The 7816-nt window shown below is 48.5% G+C and overlaps 1 long non-coding RNA gene across 1 annotated transcript; it reads left to right on the top strand.

The window, feature by feature from the left end:
- The first annotated feature begins 2846 nt into the window (after nucleotides 1–2846).
- On the top strand, nucleotides 2847–5717 carry LOC142838747 (uncharacterized). Its single transcript, XR_012908627.1, has 3 exons — nucleotides 2847–2893; nucleotides 5252–5499; nucleotides 5590–5717. It is a non-coding gene; the product is annotated as an uncharacterized LOC142838747 (long non-coding RNA).
- The last annotated feature ends 2099 nt before the right edge of the window (nucleotides 5718–7816 follow it).

Genomic DNA, 7816 nt, shown 5'->3' with positions numbered 1-7816 from the left:
ACACACACACACACACACACACACACACACGCACGCACACACTCCTCGTAGTAAATGCTCTTCTGACGTTGATGAGGAAATAGAGACCGTCAATACAGACAATTTTGGAGAAAGAGAGGCAAGCTGCGTGTTCCAATGTGGTACCTAACCATTGCTTTCCAGAAGAACTTGGCAGAGTCCTGGTCCCCCGGGAGCTGACCGGGCAGGGGCTAGAAACACGTTTAAACTGAGTGTTTAGCAGCCAGCAGGCTCATCCACTTCTGAAGTGCACTGTGTCTCTCTCTTACATGCAGAGGCAACTCTGCTGAGACTCTTCTCTCTCTTCCCCTCCCCCTCCTTCTTCTAATGCCTTACTCTCCCAGCAGCACAAGCCTTCAGTGTGGCTGGTTAGACTTCTGCCCAGGAGCTCCTTGGGGGAGGGAATTCTCTTTTCTCGGGCCACCCTGTAGGATAGATCCTTCCCATTTCTGAACTGTGCTTTGTGTAGCTTCCTTTCCTTATTCTGTCTTTTTCCCAGAGGAATTGTCATCTGCCATGCTGTTCTTCCAGTGTCCCTTCAGTGCTGCAGCCCCGTCCCACTCCTAAGATTTTAATACTTCCTCCCGGTAGACCACGCTCTCTAATCCGGCAAAATCCCTCTACCTAACCTTAATGCAAAGGTGATTAGCTTTCTCTGCATCTCCTTCTCCCGGTGGTGGACTGTGTGTGGCATCTTCTACAGGAGCAGCTTGCTAACTGTTGTCAGCAAGAAAGGTTTGTGAGGCGAGCAAATCTTTCGTGGAGACCATTAGTGATAGACGCTAGCCAGCATGAGGTGGTATCCTGAATTAAACACACCACGTTTCTCTGGAACAGAGAAATGACATTGGTGGGAAATGGTCCCTGTAGTTTCGTTAAATCCTGATAACTGGGGTTGAGGGGTAGCTCATTTGATGGAATACTTTCCTTCAGTGCAGTATTTGATCTGCCCACATAAACTGTACTTGTAGTCCTAACACTTGGAAGCTAGAAGCAGGAGGATCAGGAGTTTGGGGAGACCCTTGGCTATACAGCAAGTTTAAGGTCAGCCTGGGATACCTGAGACACTGACCCAAAAAGAAAATCACAGTAGCCGTGTTACTGTCTTAAGGAAGCATTTACATGTGTGTCTGGATGATCACTGCGGCATATCTGGGAATCTAAACTTGTTCCTAAGTGAAAAGATAAGTTTAAAAATCAGTATTGGCTGGCCTAGGGCTCACCGTGGAGACCAGGCTGACCTCAGACTCACAGAGATCCGCCTGCCTCTGCCTAATTGTTGGTAACTAGAGACTGCGCCACTGTACTTGGCAACGCGTTTAGTGAGAGACGAGTTAGAGGGAGTGTGTGCTTTCCAGATATCTCCTCGTGGGGTCAGCTTAACAAGCACGGCTTGTGAATCCCACTCCGCCACGTGCCGCCCTGTGGCTTCTGCGCTTTTATTCTCTCCGGGTAAATAAAAATGAGGGTAGATCTCATCTCAAGTCAGTGCAACTGGAGCGATGTCGAGCATGAGGTAACGGCCTAACGAATGTGGGTCTCTCTTACTAAAGTTTCACTGAGTTCAGTCTACCGTCGGTGAGGCAAATAAACACAAACTATCTCTTTAAATGTTTCTCAGGTAGGAAACCAAATGAATCAAGCCCCTTGCAATTTCAGACGTCACATTATTTGACTCAAAATATACCCCAGAGCCAGGAAGATGGGTCATCTGCCCCCAGCCTGATGACCTGAGTCTGATTCCTAGGACCCACATGGAGGAAGCAGAGAAGCAACTGCAAGATGTCCTCTGACCTCTGCACCACGCCAGCCATAGTTGCTCCGTATGTATGTATGTATGTATGTATGTATGTATGTATGTATGTATGTGTGTATGCATCCATCCAACCAACCATCCATCCATCCATCCACCCATCCACCCATCCACCTACCTACCTATCTCTAATAAATGTAAAACAACAACAATAAAAGCAATACAACCTGCTCCACCTGTTATGGTTTAAATTTGAGGTGTTCCCCCAGGCCTGTGTCTCGAAGTCTAGGTGTTCAGGTGGTGCTGTTGGGGAGGGGCTTAGCTGGAGAAAGTAGCTCCTTGTCGTCTGCCCTACTGTAGTCTTCTCTCTGCTTCTTGTCCACAGTGACCAGAACAGCCTCTATTCATGGCCCTACTGCAGGTCCAGAAGCAGAGGAGCCGAGGACAATGGATGGAGACCCCCCAGAACCATGTGAGAAAATGGAGAATTTCTCCTTCTAAGTTGTTGGTTTCAGATATTTAGTCTCAACAACAGAAGTCAGATACAGCCTATGACTTCCTCCATCCTCTCCTATCCCAGCTTGTTTATTGCTAACAGGAACCTTAAATAAGAAAGAAATGTATGACAGGTAGCAATTCAAGTGATCTTAATGGTCCGCCTCTGTCACCGCCATCTCTGTCCTCTCGTGATGTGGGTGCTGTGTGGGAAGCAGAGCCGGAGGGCATCATCATTGGTTCTGCTGGAACCAATGCTGCCAGGCCAGGCCCAGAACGCAGAGGGATTCCTCAGGGCCAAAGATCGTCGTGTGTCATAAAATCTGTTGGGCATTGAATGTGTTGAGAAAAACAGTCATCCCTGAGCACTGCGGGAAAATCGAGAGTAAGGGGGTTGGCCAACTCGAAGTGGACATTGCAGACAAGAGCGTTGCGTCCCAGCCCAGCCCACCTAGGACTTACTCTCCCTGCTCCTCTTCGCAGGGTTCCCTTCCGTCTTCAGCAGCTTTGCAGCTGAGCTCCCTGCCCTAACTTTCTATGAACACTCAGAAAGAACACCCGATCTCCTTGAGAGCCTTCCTGAAGGTCCTTACTGTGGTCTGGCCTCCAAACAGCCTCATCTGGTCAGTACCCACAAGCCCCCTGTGTCTTTACGGAGTCAAAACTGATTAAGATGAAATGAAACCTACACTTTCCAAACTCCTTTGCAGCTGGATGTGACCATGTAACTCAGTGCTGCTCTGGAATCTGGGTAGAAGTGACATTGCTTTTGGTTTGTGCTTCAGAGAGGAAGAGAGCCCATCCTTCCTTGATCTCACTTCCAAGAACGTGGGTGTGGTGGAAAGTCTGGAGTTGTCACCTCAGCCACAGAATAGGGACTATACACTGAGGATGGCAAAATGATGGAAGGCATTCTGGTCCTCCACATACCACGGTTGAGGTCAGTCCCAAGCCACCTCCCTAGAACTCATCTTCCCCCGAGTACTGTCTGGAGCTAGCTGTCTTTCTGTGCCCTGCAAGAGGTACATCCTGGACATCCCTCTCTCATGGCTTCTTCTGCTGTGCATGGTACCAGCCCTGTTGGTTTCGAAATTCTCTTTTTCCTTTGCTTCTCTTCAAGGTAAACTCACTCCACTCCATGTTGTCCATCCCAGCAGTGGGTGCCTGAGGTCTCGGGAGACACTTGGCCACACTGCATTACTGGGAAAGGTGCCGAGCATCCCAGATAGGCTGGTGGCATTGGGGCTCGTGCCAGCTTCCCAGGGATTCAGTGAGACCTAGACCATATTTGAAGATCACTAGTAGGTGACAAACCTGAGTGCTATAGAGCAGAGGGGTTGGTGGGTTGATGGTACTTTCAGGTCTTTGTGTGCCTCTGCTGCTTACTGCTTTGCACTGATGTGAAGTGTCATTCTCTGTGTGCCACCCTCAATCCCATTGCCCAACTGTGTCCCAGTGCCCAGCCCTGGGGATGTGAGCTGGAGAAGAGAACAAGCTTCACCTGGCTCTGTGGGTGACTTATTACTAAAGATGGGCACTGAACCCCAGGTTTGTCCTAGACAAAGATGCCTTAGGCCATTGGCCCAACCACACGTGCTGTGGCCTTTGCTTCCAGATGGATGGAAGGGGCAAGATAATGCTCGTGTTGGCTTCCTTTTAGATGTGGCAAACAGGGGTGAGCATTTCTCTTTAGCTTCTCTTTTGTAGCTGCCAGAGGCTGATGTTTGTGCATGTATGTGAAAGAGTGTGTGTGCGCACAAGTGTGTGCGTTTATATGTGTGTCTATGCATGTGCCCAGGAATTGCATACATGTACAGTGTGGGTGCTAAGTGTATGTAAGTGTGCATCTATCTTGTGCCCCGGTGTGTGTGTATGCATCTGTGCACATACATATATGTGGTGTTTGCATGTGTCTGCATCTGTGCACATACATATATGTGGTGTTTGTATGTGTCTGCATCTGTGCACATACATATATGTGGTGTTTGCATGTGTCTGCATCTGTGCACATACATATATGTGGTGTTTGCATGTGTACGCACATGAATGTGGCGGCCAGAGTCCGACAGAAGGCATCATTCCTTCCTCGGGTGCCAGCCACTCTTTTGTTTTGGTTTGAGACCAGGTCTTTCACTGGCCTAGAACTCACTAAGGAGGCTAAGCTGGTTCCCAGCAGAGGGGTTGATGGTACTTTCTGGTCTCTGTGTGCCAAGATTCCAGAGCATGCCACCATACCTGGATTTTTCCCGAGGATCACACTTAGCTTTTTTCATGGAAATTCTGGGGATTGAACTCATGCAAGGCAAGCACTTTATTGACTGAGTTATTTATCCCCCAGTCCCAAACCCTCGCCCAGCCCCACGGTCTGGCCTGTGTAGTGTTGGTATTGATTTGGATCAGTTTCCTTCCCCATTGACTTACTTCAGCAGAGTGTAATATAAGAGACTCTTCTGGGGGAAAGGGAAAGAAAGTAGGGCTACATTTGCCACACTATGTCAAAGTCAAAAAGCAGATTAACACATTAACACACTAGCCTGACCCAGTCTCTCCCTTTCCTGACTCCACTGTGTATAAATGTTTTAAAATTCTCCATCACATCTCAGTCTAACAGAAGCACACCTCTGCTTACCAGCCCCTGGCACATTCGCCTTTGAGCTGGGGAGAATGAGTATGTCCCTTCCTCCAAGGACAACCGTCCTCTCTCCAAAGACCAGCAGGGATTTTAGAACAGGACAGAGCTGGAAACTGGCTCCGGGCTGAGTTCTGACCCAGGCAGGCAGGCCTGACTGTTGCCACAGCTGTCTGGTGGAGCCTCTAATGCATGAGGACATTAACACAGGGCCAGCCCTTAGCTCAGCATTGTTCTCTTAGCTGTGATCATTCTGCATGAACATTTTGGCAGCCCAGCAGACTCAACAAAAGGAGGGCTTTGCATTTGGAATAAATATAGCCACTAAACTTCTCTCTCTCTCTTTTTCAGTACAGGGTTTTTCTGTGTAGTCCTTGCTGTCATAGAACTCGCTCTGTAGACCAGGCTGGACTTGAACTCACAGAGATGTGCCTACTTCTGCCTCCCAAGTGCTGGGATTAAAGGAGTGTGCCAACAAGCCCAGCTTTCTTTCTTCTTTTTAAGCATACTTAATGAGTTGGGTAGTGGTGTCTCCCAGGCCCCATCCTCCCCCACCCTCTCCTGACCTCTGCAGGCACCAGGCATGCCTGTGGTACACATACAGGTAACATTCATACACATAAAATAAAGACATCTTTTTTAAAACAATTAGATTTATCCAACTAAATGTATGTCTTTTTATTTTAATCCAAAGAGTTTGCCTTCCAAAGAATGAGAAGAAATTGTCTACCCATATGCCCATTCCCCCCAGACTGGCTTTACATCTCAAGGTCTGCAGCCTTCTTGTGCTCAGAAGCAGCGTGTGTTCATCATGGAGAATGTTCCCTTTCAGCTTTAGGAATTGCTTTGATCCTAGCCCATCATTTCAGGTGATCTCTTCTTTATATCAGGGCCTCCAAGACACTGGGATTTTTTTTTGAAAAGACAATCTGTTGATTTACTCTGTGGAGCTAGATTTTGCTTGCTTTGTCCTGTACATGGCTCCCAGGGAAGCTCTGTGACTCTTCTATTTTCTATTTTTAAAAAAATGGCCTGGAAGCCAAAAGTCATCTGCATGTGTTGATCCCACTCAGTGAACGCCATTCTGTCAATGATCGAATGGCTGGACTAGCGAGCAAGTGAGGCCTGCTGGGGCTCAGGTTACAGGGGTCAGTTAATATGACTGAGCTTAACATGAGATGAAGAAAATAGAGGACTGGAAATGCCAGGGGAGTATGGAAGACTGAAAAGGAAAAGCAAAACTGTGACCTTAAGGTATAGGGAGGGGGAAATGTAGCCAGGATATACTCTATGAGAAAAGTATCTATTTTCAATAAGGGGGTGGGGGGCTCTGATCTTGATGTTCAGAGCTTCTGTGCCTCCGTAAGAAACATGATTCTTTGATTTGCAAGTGTTAAAACTCATTTCATTTCCTGCTTCTAGTCAGGGCTATGTTTCAAAGCTCTTGTTTTTTTTTTTTAAAAAAAAAAACACATTTCTTAGCTGGGTGGGTGTGGTGGTGCACACCTTTAATCCCAGCACTCTGGAGGCAGAGGCAGGGGGATCTCTGTGAGTTCCAGGCCAGCCTGGTCTACAGAGTGAGTCCCAGGCCAGCCAGAGCTCCACAGAGAAGCTCTGTCTCAGGGGTGGGATTGAGGGAGCAGCTTCTTAAGTCAGTTTCAGTCTTGGTTTCTAGTTGCCCAGAGTAAAAAGATGAGGACAGACTGTGGGGCCAAGATGGTGAGCCAGGATTTGCCCTCCTGGGAGTCTTCTGTTGTGCTCAATGTATGTCAGATAGAAGGATGCCAATACGGTTTTGGAAACAGCTTCAAGGGTCATTCAGGTGCCTGCCACTGTTTTCTGGTTTTTTGTTTGTTTATCTAGTTTGTATTTTGTTTTTGAGACTGCATCTTCCCCTGGCTTGGCACTCACCGAGTAGGCTAAGTCTGGATTTCCAGCAAGCCCTTGGACCCACCTGTCTTGGTCTCCCTTGCAGTGAGTTTGCAAGCCGAGCCTCCACATCCAGCTTTGCTTTACCTGGTTCTGGGGATCAAGCTCAGATGTATTTGTGAGGTAAACTCTTCATTGACTGAGCTCCTCCCCATGCCTTACAATACTTAATTTTTACCTTAATTAAAATAGGAAAAGGATAAGACAGGAGGGGCTGATGGTAACTTTTTTTTTGCCTTAAATGAAGCAAGTGGACAAAGCAGTGGGTGATGGCAGGAAGCAGATGGGTGGGCGGGCGTGGCTGAGGTCCTGAACCTGCCAGTGGAGGGGGTATGAGGAGGGAATGGCAAGCACTGCGAGCCCGATCCACTGAAGCTGGAACTGAGCTGGAAAAGATGGACAGCCCTGGATGCCCAGGCTCTCTGTCCCTGAAGCGGAAGCTGCCTGCCAGTGCCCCTCTGGGCTGGCTGAAGTAATTTCCTTCCTGTGTTGGCTAAGCCATACTGGACTCCAGTGTCTTCCTTAGCATTGACTTGGCCTGAATAGTTTTCAGAGGGGAGAACTGGGGGTGAGGGGAGCCCCCAGCCCGGCTCCCAGGTGTCTCATCTCTGAGGCTCCTGGCTGTACTTCAGAATGTTTCTGTGCTGGTCATCTGAGGGCCATAGACAGAGGGCCTAACTGTCCTCCTGCCAGCTGAGAGTTCCCAAGGCTTCTGCAGTAGGGGACACGGGGCATTCTGATAGCTGGAGCCTGACCTGCCCAGGGCACACTAGAGAATGCCCATCTTGTCTCCATTCTACAGTGGAGGAAACAGACTCTGGTCTGACATCTCACAGCTTCTGAGAGGCCTAAAGTCTCCAAGGCAGGCTTTTACTCCAAGATAAAAAAGGGGGAAATTGTTTGTGGACTGATTTTGTCCTGAGGGTGGAATTTCTCTGTGGTCCAGGCCACCAGGAAGAGAGCTCCGAGAGTCTGGTTTGGGAGGAGAAAGC

The sequence above is a fragment of the Microtus pennsylvanicus genome, chromosome 1, assembly GCF_037038515.1.
Source record: "Microtus pennsylvanicus isolate mMicPen1 chromosome 1, mMicPen1.hap1, whole genome shotgun sequence".
In the NCBI taxonomy this organism is placed as follows: domain Eukaryota; kingdom Metazoa; phylum Chordata; class Mammalia; order Rodentia; family Cricetidae; genus Microtus; species Microtus pennsylvanicus.
The sequence above is the reverse complement of the archived record's forward strand: the minus strand, read 5'-3'. Positions and strand labels throughout refer to the sequence as shown.